At 41.6% G+C, this 17,981-nt stretch overlaps 1 long non-coding RNA gene across 1 annotated transcript in view; it reads left to right on the top strand.

Annotated features, from left to right (window-relative positions):
- LOC142829773 (uncharacterized) overlaps positions 1-16,117 on the top strand; it is a 48,620-nt gene extending 32,503 nt beyond the window's left edge. The window contains exon 2 of the long non-coding RNA XR_012904525.1: positions 13,337-16,117. This is a non-coding gene — a long non-coding RNA (uncharacterized LOC142829773). The remainder of the gene's footprint in view (positions 1-13,336) is intronic.
- Positions 16,118-17,981: the final 1,864 nt, after the last annotated feature.

Consider the following 17,981-nt stretch of genomic DNA (forward strand, 5'->3'; position numbering starts at 1 on the left):
GATACGTGAACTGAGCTCATTTTTAACAGTGCCTCCTGAAGCATGGTGAATTTTGCTATTCAGATGGTCCACAATCAGTGTGACTTTCATCATTGGAGCCTTCTTAGGCATCTCTTCTAAATTGCAAGCCATTCTGCTGGAAGAGGAAAGCTGATTTTTTTCGGGCAAACTTCCTTCAGACAGGTGTGTAGGGCTGATTTTATGAGCCTGACATACAGTGACAAACACGCACATCCTGCTGGTGCTCAAATAGCAAACACATGTAATTTTATAGGTAGAGATACATACAAGAGGGTTGTATTGTCAGAAGGCTGAGCACCCTCACCTTTAGCTAAGCCAATGGGAAACATAAGGGCTCTGCATCATTGGAGAAACAGATCCCCTTTGCACTGAATCCTCAGTGCAGGAACAGGTGCAGCTACATGGGTTTCAGCGGTAATGCATCCCCTTCATTTGCCCCAGTGGCTGGCTGTGATGGAAATAACTGAAAATCAATGTCAAAGGTTAAAAATAGCTCCTGAAAGTATGGTATGTTGCCTACAGCCAAAGACCCAGCTGAATGAAGTAATGTTCTTTTTGGACAGTCAGTTTTATCACGGTTGCTCTGGAAGACGGTGAATGTTTGTTTTGTTAATAGCTAGGGGACTTCTGTACCCGGTGTAGCTGGTGATAGCAAGTTCCATGATCTCCTAAACCCTTGTAGGAGCAGTCCTTGGGAGGCTGGGGAGGTTCTGAATCAGCTTTTCAGGGAGGGCAGTGGAGGTTATACAATCCACTCCTCTGGCAGCTGCAATCAGTTTTGTTTTGTTTTAGGGATTGTATAGATCCTCGGCTCTTTGATTTCTGTAGGAACAGTTGTAGACCAATTACTAAGCCTATTTCTGCAGTTGTCATGGCAGTGGAGCAGTGTTGGGCGAAGGGGGGGGAGATAAGAGTTGGAATCCATACTTAGGAGGATATTCCATAGCAGGTGATACTGGAGCCATCGTGTTTGCCTCTCCACTGACAGCTGTCAAGAAGTCTCTCCCTGAGCTTTCCTCTTTACAGAGAGATCTTGAGGCCTGATATTTCCTTTGAGGTGTTGGCCAGTTCTGGTGATGCAGGGGAGTTGTGGTAAGTAATCAGTGTCCCAGTACCAAAGATTTCTGTCTACCAGAATGAGCATTCTTCTGCTACTAGTACAATCCCTTCCCAGGTTAAAGGGAAACATGTATTTCTGATGTACATAAATGCCTTTCACGTGAGCTTGTGTCTCACTTGCTGGAGCAATGGCACATTAACTCCACATTGAAGAACACTGCTAAATAGTTTCTACATTTTACCTCAGACATTGGCTGCATTTCAATTGTGGATAAAAACATTCCTGTAGGTAGCTCCAAAAGTGCTTAAGGACCACTTGGGACACCAGATGCTACATAAATATACATTGATATCTGTAACAACAGTAGGAAAGTACTATAAGTTTGTTCCATATTTTTATTTCATTTTTTGGTGCTGAGGACTTTTTGGTAGCTTTTAGTCAGTGCTTGTTGATTGTTGTCCTTCATTTGGCAGACAGAGTACTACTGCATGGCATCTAGAAGTGCTAATTTAGATGACAAAATTCAAAGCATTCAAGTCCAATAAATTGGATTATCACCCTTTTGTTGGATTAAGATGAATGACTTTCCAAATTTTTGGCCTGTTAACTTTGGCTGAGCTTGAATCCTGTGAACTGTGCTTCTGATAACCACGTCAAAAAGAGGGATATGTAGGAAAAGATTGAAATGGAAATACATAATCAACAAATTACTTTCTAGTTGATTTTGTTCTGTCTCTGAACTCTGAATCTTTCTGTAATTGCCTTCATTACTCTTGACCTGAGAACCGAATTCAAAAGGCAATTTAAAAAGAGATTAATAAAAGGATTTATGAGGAAGAGAAGGTATTACAAATAATTTTCATGTCTGTCCTGCATAAATTCAATAAAGTTTTCCATGAGGTAGTCAGGATTACCGAATAGCTATAATTCTGGCTTTGGCTAAATCATAATGCATTCTTGCTGAATCTCTTTACTTAGCAGAGAGAGGGTCTGGGCTTTTCATTGGCAATTTCATCTGTACTTTCCAAAAAAATCCTCTGTATTTGGAATCGTTCATTGTTCTTTTAGTTTGTAGTGCTGTAACTATACTTTCAAATGCCAAACTTAAACCACTGAAAAGTATTACAAAGCCACAAAAACAGTTTTTTAAATCCGCAAACCACATGACCAGAAAAAATATATCCAGAGTCTTAATTTATAACAACATATTCCCAAATTCTACCAGAGCCAGACAAAGCTGAGCCCCTGGAGTTAAAGTCGGAGTTGTTCTAATGATTGGTGCACCTGTTCCAAAGCCCCTACAAGTCAGTGTCAATCCTGATTGGATCAGTCCTGATATGGTAGAGGCCCCAGGCCAACAACTATTGATGTTATGCCCAGTTTCAGGGCACAAACCCTTAATCATTTGTGTAATCTTTACTCAAGGAGTAGTTCTATTGATCTCATATGCACTTGAGATCTACACCTAATGCTAGTCTTTTATTAGGAATTATAGTATGTAATTGAATAGCATGAATAGATAGCCACATCAGATTTTAGCATCAGATTTTCCCCTTGATTCCCCTTGATTCAGCACTGGTGAGTCCACACCTGCTGTATTGTGTCCAGTTCTGGGGCCTCCCACTATAGAAAGGATGTGAACGCATTGGAGAGGATCCTGCAAAGGGCAACCAAAGGGGACTGGAACACATAACTTATGAGGAGAGGCTGAGGGATTTGGCCTTATTTAGTCTGCAGAAGAGAAGAATGAGGGGGGATTTGATAGCAGCCTTTAACTACCTGAAGGGAGGTTCCAAAAAGGTTAGAGAGAGGCTGTTCTCAGTAGTGATAGATGACAAAAAGAGGAGCAACCATCTCAAGCTGCAGTAGGGCAGGTCTAGGTTGGATATTAGGAAAAACTGTCTCACTAGGGCTACGTCTATACTGCGAGATCTTCCGGCAAAAAATATGCTAATGTGGGACTCATTTGCATGCGTCATGATCTCATTAGCATATTTTCTGCTGTTTCTTTTTGTGCAAGGGGTTTTTGCGCAAAAAGAAGCAGTGTGGACAGGGGATGGGGGGTTGCACAAAAAACCCATTTTGTGCAAAAAAACCCCCCCATCAACACTGCTTCTTTTTGTACAAAAACCCCTTGCGCAAAAAGAAATGTCAGAAAAAAAGCTAATGAGATCGTGACTCATGCAAATGAGTCCCGCATTAGCATATTTTTTGCTGGAAGATCTTGCCATTTAGATGAAGCCTAGGAGGGCGGTGAAGCATTGGAATGGGTTACCTATGGAGGTGGTAGAATCTCCATCCCTAGAAGTTTTTAAGTCCCGGCTTGACAAATCCCTGGCTGGGATGATATATCTAGGATTGATCCTGCTTTGGGCAGGGGGTTAGACTTGATGACCTCCTGAGGTTTCTTCTAACCCTATGATTCTATGACTATTCAACAGTTCCCAGGGGCAGTGCCAGCAGCCAATTGTGCTCTGGATCCACTCCTGGGGAGCCCCTTGCCATCCTGGACTGCTGTTTCTCTATTGGGCAGAAGGACAGGGTGGCAAGTAGGAGCCAGTCTGTGCGGGGAGCCGGTTTAAAAAACAGCTCCCCGTGCGGACTGGCTCCTGCTTGCTGCCCCATGCTTCTGCCCCTGTATGAGAGGTAGCAGTGCAAGGTAGTAGCAGTCCTTGTCCATGGGAGGCAAGAGGAGCTGAGCCAATGTTGTGACAATATTTTAAAAGGATAAATGGGATGACCGGGATTGTTCATCTTAGAAAAGAGCTGAGTAAAGGGGAGATATGACAGAAGCCTACCAAATCATGAATGCTGTGAAGAAAGTGAATAAGGAAATGTTATTGACTCCTTTGCATAATACAAGAACTAGTGGTCACCCAATGAAATTAATAGTGATCAGATTTAAAATAAACAAAAGGAAATAATTGTTAACACAATGTAGGTAACCTGTGGAACTCATTGCTGTAGGATGTGGTGAAGGTTAAAATGATAACTGATTTTTAAAAGAATTAGTTAATTTCATGGATGATATGACCATCATTAGCCAAGATGGTCATGGATGCAACTGCATTCTCCAGGTGTCCCTAAATATCTAACTGCCAACAGCTGGAATGGACAATAGAGAATGGATCACTTAAAATTGCTCTATTCTGTTTATTCCCTCTAAAGCATCTGGCATTGGCAACTGTCATAAGACTGGTTATGGGACTAGATCAGTGGTTGATGTAACATAATTAGATTTCTGAAGGAGTTTGACTTAGTACTCCATGACAGTGATTAAAAAAAACCCTAAAATGATATAAAATGTATATGGGACATATTAAGTGCATTAAAATACAGCAGCTAGTTGATGGGTCACAGAATGTGTGGGGAATTATTATCAAGAGGCAATATTTTCAATGGTGTCTCTCAGGGATATATACTGGACCTTGTTTTTATTTTTATCAATGACCCAGAAGACAACCTAGAATCATCACGGATAAAGTCTGTAGATGACACACATACTAGGGGAGTGATAAATAAGGAAGAGAACAGGTCACACAAAGCCCTGGTCTCTAGGGAGTTATTTCAAAATAGCCCACCTTATTTTGAAATAATAAGAGCATCCACACTATGAAGCCTGTTATTTTGAAATAGCAGACTGGTTATTTCAAAATCTGTACTCCTGATTTCCTGCACAAGGTAATCTGGATTGCTTGGTAAGCTAGGTACGAGTAAACAATTTGCACTGTGATATGGCTAAATGTTTACTTCCACTGGTTGAACCTCTCTAATGTTGCACCCTCGGGACCTGACCACTGCCGAGCCAGAAAATTTGCCATACCATGGGTGGTCAGTATTGCCCAGCAGCATTATTGATGCTTCCACTGATTCCTGGGCTCCTAGAAGACAGGGGTAAATTAGAGCTAAATAACAGTATAGAACACTGAAAGCCAGGCCTGGTGGCTGTAAACAAACTTTATGGGATCTTGGGAAACTTGGCTACACCCATGATAGGTTGACATCCAGCTAAAAAATCATGCCAGACTACGGATGTTGCTGGACCAAAGAGTGCTGAACTAGAGAGATTCAACCTGTAGAAACAAAGAATGTAGACCAGTGATCTCCAGCCTTTTTAGGCACAAGATCACTTTTTTGAATTTAAGTGCAATGCAGGATCTACCTCACACACAGATACCCTTGCCTGGCCTCCTTTGTGCTCCTTCTCCAAGGCCCTACCCCGCTCACTCCATCCTCCCTCACTCCCCCATCCTTCCTCCCTTTCATCAAGCAAGGGCAATGGGTTGAGTGCAGACTCTGGTCTTGAGTTAAGGGATTTGGAGTTGCTCTGATCTGAGCCTGGGGCAGGGAGTTGGGTGTAGGAGGAGGTTCAAGGTACAGCTTCTGTAAGGAAGTTTGGGTCTGGGGGAGCTCAGGGCTTGGGCAGGGGCTTGGGGTCCAGGAAGGGGTTTATGACTGGGGCAGAGGTTCAGGATACAGGCTCCAGCTGGACACTGCTTTCCACAGGTGGTGCAGTGGGGCTAAGGCAGGCTCTCACCCGTGCCCTGGCCCTGCACCACTCTCAAAAGAAGCCAGCAAACTCCCTCCATCCCAAGACCTGTTGTGCCCCCCTCCATTCTGTAGAGATAGACTACAGGGTGGGAGAGAGGGAACCCTGCCATTAGCAGCCTCTCCTCTTTCTTCCCTGCCCTGTCCAGCAAGTGCAGGAAGGCGGAGGCAGCTCTAAGTCAAAGGGCAAAAGATGTGCAGCAGAGGGGGAAGGCATCGCTGAAGTGCCAGCATTTGATTGCCTCTTGGCCAAACCAGTCAATATCACCTGTCAGAGGCGCCAAGATCTACCAGTAGATCCCGATCTACTGGTTGGGGACCACTGATGTAGACCATACTTAGAGGATACAGGACTCTATCCTGGGGAAGAAGTAACTCTTCTGAGTTCATAGTGGGTAATTATCTGACCATGAGCTCCCAGTGATGCTATGTCCAAAAGGGCTAATAGAATCCTGGGAATCATGAGTAGGAACAGAGAGCTTATTTTTCCTCTGTGGCATTGCTTGACCACTGCTGCAATAGGGTGTCCAGTTCTGGTATCCACAGTTCAACATGTTGGTAAACTTAAGAAGGGTTGAAGAAAAGTGAAGAGATTAACTAATCGATTAGAAAACTTGCCTTATAGACTCAAGAAGCTCAATCGATTTAGCTTAACAAAGAGAAGATTAAGAAGTCACTTAATCATTATCTAGATGTACCTAATTGGGGAACAAATATTTAATAATGAGTTCTTCAGTCAAATGGGAAAAGGTAATAACATGATCCAATGGCTGTAAGTGGACAAATTTAGACTGAAAGTAAGGCATAAAATGTTAACAGTTCAGAGTAATTACTGATTGGAACAATTTACCAAGGGTCATGGTGGTTTCTCCATTGCTCATCGTTATTAAATCATGATTATACATGTTTTCTTAACCCTGGTCTACACTAGGGAGTTATTTCAAATTAACCTCTCTTATTTTGAAATAATAAGCAGCACATCCACACTACCAAACGGGTTATTTCAAAATAACAGGCTGGAAGATGTTTTTTCGGAAGATCTCTTCAGAAAAAAGCATCTTCCGAAAGAAGCCTGTAGTCTAGACGTAGTCTTTTATTGACTATTCTTTTCCCATTTTTTCTCCTTTCCTTTCCCTCCCCTCTCTGCTATTTATTTGGAACTTGGATCCCTTAAACTCCATTCATATGCAGAAATGGGTTGTGCCCACGAAAGCTCATGATACCATGTGCATTTTTGTTAGTCTCTAGGGTGCCGTGGGATTATTAGTTGTTTTTTAATTTTTTTTATTAATGTGAAGTAAATAAATGATGGTGGCCACTTACTGAGCAATGAAGAAAAAGTGAAACACTAAATAGCTGCTCATTCGGGGTACGTCTACACTTGCTTCCTAGTTCAAACTAGGGATGCAAATGTAGATGACCGAAATTGCTAATGAAATAGGGATGCATTAGTTCAAACCAAACTCCTCTGAGGAGTAACGTTAGTTTGAACCAAGGGGTTTGGTTCAAACTAATGTGTCCCGGTGCACACTTCCTGGTTCGAATCAGCTGTTGAGCGGAGTAACGCGCCGATGAGATCATGATAATGAAGCGTGGGATATTTAAATCCCTGCTTCATTAGCAATTTCAGTCGCCTACATTTGCATCCCTAGTTGGAACTAGGGAGCAAGTGTAGATGTACCCTGAGTGAGCAATATTCCATTCTGGCACTTAGTAGCGCTGGGTGTGGTTTTTTGGCCACAACTTTTTAGTGATGAAAAATGCAGATTCGGATTAGCAGAAACATGTTGCAAATTGCTTCAGTTGAAATGAAAGAGCAAACATTTCCACATTCATCAGAATGATTTGTTTGCGGAGCTAGGGAGGAAAACTGCCATTAGCCCTGCACTACTTGGCACATAGAGATTCAGACCCTGGTCTCCTATCTGGAGCAGGAACTTGGACTTTAGACTCAAGAGAGTATTTAACCATGGGTCTATTCTATAGTGGGACTTAGTGTTTTCTGATCTTCGGGTCTGAATGGTTAGTCAGCCGGAGAGAATCAGAATAATTCTATAGACTGGTATATTGGAGGAACTCACCAGGGAGAGGAGACACCTGGCTCCTTTTCCAATGACAATACAAAGTGGAATGGTTTTAACAGGAGAAATTTAGAGCAGAAAGAGAAAAAGAGGAACATGGCTGTGGCTTGTTCCAGTAAAGGCTGAGAACAGTGCTATTTCTCACAGGCTACGTCTAGACTAGCATGATTTTCCAGAAATGCTTTTAACAGAAAAGTTTTCCGTTAAAAGCATTTTCAGAAAAGCACGTCTAGATTGGCAGGATGCTTTTCCGCAAAAGCACTTTTTGTGGAAAAGCGTCCGTGGCCAATCTAGACGCGGTTTTCTGCAAAAAAGCCCCGATCGCCATTTTCGCGATCGGGGCTTTTTTGCGGAAAACAGTACTGTGCTGTTTACACTGGCCCTCTTGCGCAAATGATTTGTGCAAGAGGGCTTTTGCCCGAACGGAAGCAGCACAGTATTTCCACAAGAACACTGACGATCTTACATGAGATCGCGTGTTCTTGCGGAAATTCAAATGGCCAGTGTAGACAGCTGGCAAGTTTTTCCGCAAAATCAAATGATTTTGCGGAAAAACTTGTCAGTCTAGACACAGCCTGTATGTATAGATGACTTGTATCCAAAAGTCAAACTGTGCTTTGCATTATATTTGGCCAAATAAGTCATAAGATATTGTTTCTTTTTCTCACTGGGTAAGTGTGCAAACACTAACACAAATTATTTCATGTAGGTATTTAAAATTTGGTCTCAGTGAACTGTTGTCTATTTGATCAGCAATGGCTTTCTATAAACACTCATGCTAGTCCATGAAGATTAAATGCAAAAGTGCTGTGAATTTGCCCAAAACAAATGAATTAAAAATCCAAACAAATATTCTGTTAGATAAAACGAACAGGATGTTATGTTATTTCTCAGGTATCAAACCAAGAGTTATGAAAAAGAACAAAGGATTTCAAGAGATCTTTCCATGTATTGTAGTCTGTGTGTGTTGGGGGAGAGATGATATATAGAATCAAAGACTTCAAAGACCAAGGGACAGAAGTGACAGCATGGCTGACCTAAGTGAACTCCACAGACATTCTTCTGGTGCTAATACAAGTGAAGAAAGGTGAAGATTGGTACTTGAGCTCAGCTAATGGTTGTGCAGATGGTGTGGAGAGGAGTAGTGTTAGATTCCCTGAGTGCTTTTTGTGATGAGAAGCAACAGTTTGGAATATACACAATCTCCACTTAAGCAGATGGGTTACCACCCTTCTGGCTTCAAAACTGGCAGGTTTCTTAAGCAAACTTTTAGGTTGGAAGGGAACAGAAGAGTTTTGTGTTCAGAAAATCTGTCATGTAGTTTTAAATACAAAGCTAAGTAGAAAAGAAAAGTACAACAACAGAAATGCCATGACTTAAAGATATTATTTATGTGCCAAAGCACCTACCTACAAATGCAAAAGACATTAGCAATTCTCATCATGGATGTAGACCATTATTGATATGGTATTTTATATGCAGAGTTCCATTCTATACATGTTATATTTGGATACCTGAATATCGCCTGCTTAGTCTGCAAAAGATCAGTGGTTTTGTCTTCCCTTGCAAAAGATTCAGCACCCATGGTCTTTAAGGGTGGATGTCTTGGTGGTATTTACAGTCCTTCCTGCATTGATACAGACAAATTTGGCAGTACAGAACCAATGAACATAGTAGAAAATGTCTAAATATTAGGATAAGCTGCTTTTTGAAGATGGTAGCAGAGAGAATAATACTGAAAAATCATGAAGCTCAAATTCTTTGGGAACCTATTTAGAATGAAATTTTCATCCCAAAGTCCTTCCAACTCTAGTTTTCCTCACTCAAAAAAAGTTCAGAACAAAACCTTTAAGAAATACAAAACTGATTTAAGCGCTCAGGCAAATGACCACAGACTCCTTTCATTATTGCAGCATTCTCTTCTAGGGATTGTAACCAGGCACCATTTCAGGAATGGGGGATCAGGAGAGTCTGTAGCTGTATGCACTGGGATGCTGCTTGTGCTTCTTCTCATTGTCTGGACTATAAGGGTATGTCTGCACTGCATTCCTCTTTCGAGAGAGGAATGCAAATGCAGGTGAGTGAAATTGCAAATGAAGTGTGGATTTGAATTTCCTATGCTTCATTTGCATAATCGCGGCCAGCCGCTTTTTCGAAATACCCTATTTTGAAAGAAAAAACGCAGTCTGGCTGGGGTTATTTAGGAAAAAAAACCCTTCTTTTGAAATAACCTTTAAACCTAACTTTTTAAGGAGTAAGGCTTATTTTGAAAGAAGGGAGTTTTCTCAAAATAAGCTCATCTAGACTGCATTTTTTTCTTTTGAAATAGGGTACAGGCAGTCCCCGACTTACGCGGATCCGACTTATGTCGGATCCGCACTTACGAACGGGGCTTTTCTCGCCCCGGAGCTCGCGGGCGGCGGGACCGCCCAGAGCACACCGGTCCCGCCACCGCGTCCTCCGGGGCGAGAAAAGCTGCTCCGGGTCTCCCTGGTGTGTTGGGGGGACTCTCCAGCACAGCAGGGAGACCCGAGCAAACCCGCACAGGCGGCGGGACCCCGCTGCCTGTGCGGCTTTGCTCCTTTATCCCGGAGCAAAGCCGCACAGGCGGCGGGGTCCCCTGCCTCTGCAGCTTTGCTCCTGTCTCCCCCGCCTGTGCGGCTTTGTTCCGCCGCCTGTGCGGCTTTGCTCGGGTCTCCCTGCTGTGCTGGGGGGGACTCCCCCCCAGCACAGCAGGGAGACAGGAGCAAATCCGCAGATGCGGGGGACCCCGCCGCCTGTGCGGCTTTGCTCCGGGGCAAAGGAGCAAAGCAGCACGGGCAGCGGGGTCCCGCCGCCTGTGCGGCTTTGCTCGGGTCTCCCTGCTGTGCTGGGGGGGGGAGGGGGCGCAGCTAGTGCACCTCCCCCCCCTCCAGCAGACCAGGCTTTTGTTGCGGGATGCCTGGCGTAGAGCAGATGGGGTGCTGCCGGGTTGGTCCTGTGGGGACCTACCCGGCAGCGCCCCAGCTGTTCTGTCCCAGGAGTCCAGATTCAGCCGCTGTTGAAACTGATCAGCGGCTGATTCCAGGAAGCCAGGGGCAGAGCAACTCTGCCTAGGGCTTCCTGTAGTCAGCCGCTGATCAGTTTCAGCAGCAGCTGAATCTGGAGCCAGTTCCGACTTACGTACAAATTCAACTTAAGAACAAACCGATAGTCCCTATCTTGTACGTAACCCGGGGACTGCCTGTATTTCGAAAAAGCGGCCAGCCACGATTGTGCAAATGAAGCATGGGAAATTCAAATCTGTGCTTCATTTGCAATTTCATTTGTCTGCATTTGCATTCCTCTCTTGAAAGAGGAATGCAGTGTAGACATACCCTTTAGGGGAGTGAAGGGAAAGTACACAGCTTGCATGAATTATTCCTGTGCTCCCTTCCCCTCATTAGCTTGGAGTGAAAGGAATGTATGTAAGCTATGTACTTTCCCCTTGCTCTCTGTATAACAGCATCCCAGTACATGTGGCTGTAGCCCTACCCCCCTCCTAACATGGCACCCTGGGATTATAATAGGCTGGCTTTCCCCTGAAGAGTTCGAGGCCTGGTGCCAGCCAACCCTAGTTCCTGTACAAATCACGTGCAGGGAAATCATGTGTCTCCAGATCAATTAGGGTTGGCTTGCCTCAGGTCTCTTCCCTTTCAGGAACACACTGTCCAGTTCCAGAAACCCTCAGTGGGATGTAGTAAGGAGGGGTTAATGGGGTTCAACCTGCCTTACTTTAAAAAGCAAAACCCCTTTGTTGCAAATGTCTCTTCTCTCCATTTTCTGCTGCAGCACAATGGAAAGGAACAGTAGAGATGAAATTCTGGCTTCTTTTAAATAAATGGGGGTTTTAACACTGACTTCAGTGGACCAGAATTTCACCCTGAGGCCCAGTTCAGTTCTAGCCCACAGTGACTTTCAAACTAGCCAATATTAGGAATGTTGTTGTGAACGACACCTATAGCACTGCTAATGTGAAGAGCTGAAATGACTAATTGTATACAAACATTATTTTAAAAAAGCTTTCACTAGATTCTCTTGTTTATTGGTTGTGATCAGTCCATATGAGCTATAAGCATGCAAATGGGACCCAAGCTACACATAAAAATTGTCTACAGTATCAAACTTTTCACTCAGTATCATTCCTGTACTGACATGGTTCAGCCCAAGCTGATCCAAATGTGCACTTTCCCAAAATTTAGATTCTGGTTTTGATTTATCTCCATTTCTGGAGAGAAGGCTAAAGAGTCAAAATTAGGCATATGCAATTTTGAGCAAATACCACATATTCATGTTTGTCCTAATGAGGAATGTGTGTACGCATGCCCAAATAGGTGTATAACATGCATAGCCATGCACATGTGCACACATGTGACTGGGTTCTCATAGAATATATATGTTCTAATAAGTTCTGCAGGTGGCAGTTTATATATGCAATTGCACACAATCAACTTTGAAAGTCTGCTCAAGATTATCCATTCTGAAATCTTGTTACAATCAAATAGTGAATCTACTTTTGGGCTCTGTCCATCTGATCACCTTGCTTCTGACCAGAAGGGAGTTAATTTAATAATTAAAAGGGATGTAATGGAATTGATGGCCACTGTCTCTGTTGAGCACTTAACCCATTTCTAAAAGACATGCGGTCCCAGCCCAACATGGAGAGTGAATTAAGAAAATTGTTTCTTATTTACTTTGACTCTGAGGCTTTATGGCATCCAATTCTAAACATGCGGAAGGAAAATAATTTTTTAAAAAAGAATGAACAATAGCTAGAAGAAAAGCAACTGGGTATAGCATATTTTAAGTGACCATGAAATTTACAAGAAATGTGCTAATCTTCATCTTGATCACTTTAGTTGTATGTTGTATTCCCTCCCACTTTTCCTGTGTTTTTAATACATTAAGATTATAAATGCTGGGAATGTGTTGTTTTGTATAGCACCTAGTTCAGGGATAGGCTCCAGTTCACAAGCCCACGAGAAACTCTTTAATGTGCCTCCTTCAACTCTTTGAAGCACATTATATTAAAACCCTGGATGCTTTAACTCTGTTATTGACTATTTAAGTTATGAAGTTGTACCAAGTCATTAACTTACTACTTTCACAGTAAATATATAACCACACTAAATATTTGCCCTCTCTTACTGTTTAAACATGGATAGTAATATAGTAAATGAAACAGTGAATTCACACTCCTGTGGCTTGCTGGGTAATGTTGATTGCTAATTTGGCTACTGAGCCACTGAGGTCTGAATATCACTGATCTGTTGCAATGTAATTTAATAAGTGGCCATAGTTTTTATTAGAATGCAAAGTTAATACTAATAATTATAATTTAATATAATCAGAAACTAACAAAGCCTATATTAGGTAGAAATCTACAATGACAAATGTTGATGGGAAAAGATACAAAAGGGAAACAGACTGAATTAGTCCAAACAAAAAGACATATGGATATAACTCAAAGACCATATTACGATCATGCCTGGTAAAGAAGTGTGGAACTAGAAATCAGTGAACCAAAATTGGTGTGTCAGAAATTAGGCCTAATTGGAGACGTAAATAATGAAGGGTGGGGCTGATCCACCTATCATTCTCTTTGCAGGTCCTTACAGACACCTGAGCGGGAGGGGGAATTGGCTATTGGAGAAAGTTTCACCATCATGGGAGCCACTGCCACCATCATCTTGTCGAAAGCCTGGAGGACATCTTGATCCTGAGAGGTTCGAACCAGAATGGGCTGGAAAGAGGGATCCAGGTGACACAACAACCTCTTCCAGCTCTAGTTGGATCCCAAACCCCTAGGAAGAAAAGAAATCAGATTTTAACAGCAGCGACAACATCAATAACTGTCCAAAAGGGCAGTTATTACCATCTTTGATGCCGTCTAAAAGACTATCAAACAAGGCAGGGGGATTCCTTCTAAAATCTCTCTCTAGGGAAAAGGTAACAGGGATTTTGTTAAAATGGAAGTGTTATTTAATGTTACATGTCAAATGTTTTCACTGTTTTTCCTCTTTTTCCTTTTCTTTAATAAAAAAGTTTAAAGGATTTTTTGTAAGGCTGCAGCCTCAAATCTAGTTTAACACTGTTTAATGTTTGATGGTGACTGGGTCATGTTCAGCCCAAATATTCAGTCTAAATTGAACACAACAGAAGGTGGACTCATGACTCCACCTGTATTTATCCACAAACTGCAGGAATATCTGGCACATGGGCCTTGCCCTTTTTATGCATCCAAAGCCACAATCTGAAGCAGTCTAATGCAGAGGAGAAGAGCTGGAGGCTTCTCCCCTGCACAACTATGTTAGACTGAACCTCATTCCAACCCAAAGAAATGCCTGGTTCCTTAACACTTGTAACTCTATAGTTAGATGCAGGGACAAGGATTGCTACTTTGGAGAGAGGAAACAATTTGCCAAAATTAAATATTCTTGTGAGAGTGCTACAGGTATTTTGTCTTCACCAGTTTTACATTTTTTTACTCTTGGGAGAGTTAATTACAAACAATTTAATTAAAATCTCTCTCATTAATGTTCTAGTAGCTTAGCAAGTTTGGGTTAGCTCAGCAGGTTGCAAAGGTTTTATTCTATCAGTTATCCTCCCATTAAGTCATCCCGCATCAGTACTGTGCTTGCTTATCCTTCCCTGCCCCGGGTATCTAAACAATTTGAAATATCATTAAAGGAAAGATTCAAGGATCCCTCTGTTTGTGGGTTGCCACCTATCCTGCTATGTGCTGGGCTCTCCTTCTGTATACTGTGCCTCATAACTGGTCACTAGCTGTACAATGTTCCATATTTAATCTTTACAGTGATATCAGTCATGAAGGTAAACCAATTGCACATAGGAGAGTTGTAATGGTGGTGATCAAATATTGCATTGTGGGTAATGTAGTTCTTCAGGATGGGCTATACAGTATTTCCCATAGCATGCTGTAACAGCAACTTCTTAAGGGTGTCTGAAAAAGTGGGAGCTGGAGGGGAAAGATTGGGAAGGACTTAAAAAAGAAAAGAGAATAAAAATTCTGTTTTTACATCAGAAATTTGGGGATTCTCTGCACAAGAAAAAATCATTGGGACCTGGAGAACAAGTGAAATGAGGTGAAAATAGTAGTCCAAGAAACTGAAAAATGAGAAATGATATTTTTAGTAGATGGTTCAGAACTTTTTTGCATTTGGATTGTGATTTGTTAAAACCCACAAATTCAATAAGCAACTCTTGTGCAGGATATTTTGATTTTCATCTTGCTCTCAGAAGATGGTTACACTTCAATTTAGGAACAAGAATCCAACAACAGGAAAACTTCAATTGTTTCTAAATGGAGCAAATTTGATTTTGTCACCATGAATATGAAATGTCACACCAGTTACACAGGCTTCTTAATTGACACAGTATCTCTGAAAACCATCCTTTCTGACTTGTATCATCCATGTATGTTGACTACCTGCACTTGGAATGGTCTTTTCAGCTATCTCTGTCAGAAAAATGCTTTTTGATTTTGAAAGCACTCTTCTCACCAAATACCAAGGCAGCATAGTGATACCATTTTCCCATAAATCTTTTATGATAAGAAATTTCAGGGTTGCCCCCAGGAGATGCTGAAATAAAGCATGTGCGCATTGTGTTCTAATATTGGAAATATTGATCAACTGTAACTAGGATTGACTTCACAGTATTTTGAGTTTGCCTCACTCAGATGATTCAGATTACGATCAAAACTACCCTGGTAAATTTCAGGAAATGCCTCACAGATGCAGCTGAATCAGTGGCAGTAGTGGAGGGAGACCAAGTGTAGACAGGGCTCAAATATTTTAACTACAAAGTCATGCTTAGAGCTCTGATATAGTGATAAAAATGTCGATGGCTGGTCTTTAACCCATCAGTGGTAGCAGTTCTACTTTGTTCTACTTTCACAACATCCTCAAATTCATGTGCTTTTAAGAGTGGAGGGGAAATATTTAGAAGAACTTTGCTTATCTTGCTGTAATGTTTGGCAATGGTATATATATTGATATGCTTTCTGTTTTTGCAGCATCTGAGTGAATGGCATACATCTGTATCTATCAAAACAGTAATGTCTACTTTCACAGCTGCTTGTCAAGTGAAAATTTCTACATAAACCATTAAAACTAGTCTCATAGGAGAGCTGGGCAATGATATTTTATTGTAATCTAATGAAAAACTAAAACCCTATAGCATGTGGCACAATTTTCTTTTCATAATGATTGGTTATAGACTGTGTACTTAGTAATGTACTGCACTCGGTGGTATGGTATTTGTCTGTGTAGCTGTTTCACAATCAAATAAGCTGGACAAGTGTATAAATTATAATGGTCTGTGGTAATATTTGTCTCTGGTTTATAAATTTATCTTTAAAAGCTGTTACCCATGAGTTTTTGCTCTTATGCGGCCAGAACCACTATCTGATGTCTAACACAGAGGCACAACAGTCCTTCACACAGCTATAATTAGAGCCTGGCACAATCCAGTCAAAGGAGGAATGACTTTTGGTCCCAAATACTTACTACTTTAAATAGCTAGAGGTAGGAATAATTCCTTTTTGGATAAAGGAAACAGGGTTGAGGAATATATTTTGGTGACAGTTCAGATGAAACAATTCATTTTCAGCTGCATGAAGTTCCAAGATGCATCTGTAGACTCTTAGCCTACAGCTACTGAATATGATGTTTTATAAGACACTGTTTATGTGTATTCCAGAGTGAAATATCCTACTTTGCCAGTGATTCCCTGACAAGAAAAAACTTAGGTATAAGAGACTGATTTTTACATTGACAATCGAGCTGAGCAAAATTTGGAAACCATGTTAATCTGTCAGGATATGTCTACAGAGCAGGGCAAAAGTTGAATTAATCTATGCAACATCAGCTATGTCAATTGTGTAGCTTAAGTTGAAATAGCTTAACTTGGCTTTCAGTGCTGTCTACACAGCAGGAAGTCGAAGGAAGAGCACTCTTCCTTCAACTTCCCTTACTGCTCATGAAATGAGGGTTACCATGAGTCAGAGTAAGAAGTCCTCTGGCTCAACATTATTTTGAAATAAAGGCTTGTAGTGTAGACACGCTTTTTGTTATTTCAGAATAACTGATGCTGCTGTGTAGATGTACCCTAACTAAAAAAATTTAAACAATTAAAGGTCCTGTAGCATCTTAGGCTATGTCTACACTGGGAAATTATTTTGACATAACTCCTGAAATAACTATTTCGAAATAAGTGTTATTCCTTATGACAAGCAGGTGTTGTTATTTTTTTAGAAATAACAGGCTTGTTGTGAGGATGTCTTACCTTGTTATTCCAAAATAGGGAGCATTATTTCAGCATAACTCTAGTGTAGACATACCTTTAGAGACTAACAAAAATGTAGATAGTATCATGAGCTTTCGTGGACACAACCCACTTCTTCAGATAAATGGAGGACAGGGTCCAGAGGTACAAATAAATAGCCAAAAAAGGGGAGGGAGAATGGAGAGGGAAAAGACCTGTTTATTTGTACCTATGGACCCCTTTGTGTCTTCAGGACTGTTCATTGTTTTTAAGTCACCTCAGTAGCAATCTTGATTGACTTCCTTCAGTTGTTTCCATCCTTAAATGTGAGGACAGGTTGAAATTTCTAATTTTTTTATTGAATAGACATTTTGAAAAAATAAACGAGTATCCAGGCTTTGCATGTGAGCAACCTAAATGTTTTCTGCTCCCCACCCCCCAGATCCTTACTATCTGGCATAAATTGATATGATTAAAGTATTCTCTGAAAGGTTTTTTGTGTGTAGCAGTTCAATTTGAAATAACTACCTCACTCATGCACCCCACACCCATCAGCCAAAATCAGCCCCAACCTGCAGCAACTGTGAAATCTGCTAGGTTTGTGGGAGGGCCCTTAAAAGGGAAGAACATAGACCATTTGGGATACCCAGAATCAATGTTGCCTCTAATTTTTTCCATCCATGTGCAGAATAAATGTTGTGATGTTCACTGAGGCATATAGGATGTGCACCACCAGCAGAAACACATGCTGCCAGATGAGGGCAGTCGTGGAAACTCTGCTAATCAGATGGGTAGCATTTGAACTTCTCCTCAGTGGCCACTCAAGTACACAGCTTATAGGAAACACACTAGCCAGGCTAGTGAACTACGGACCAAAGAATGGCTCAAGAGCCCCACCAATCTGTCTGCTGAAGAAAAGAGAAAGGCTAGTTTGTTTCTTTTGGGGGCAACTCCCAGGACTAAGG

Source organism: Pelodiscus sinensis, chromosome 6 (genome assembly GCF_049634645.1).
Source record: "Pelodiscus sinensis isolate JC-2024 chromosome 6, ASM4963464v1, whole genome shotgun sequence".
Classification (NCBI taxonomy): Eukaryota; Metazoa; Chordata; order Testudines; family Trionychidae; genus Pelodiscus; species Pelodiscus sinensis.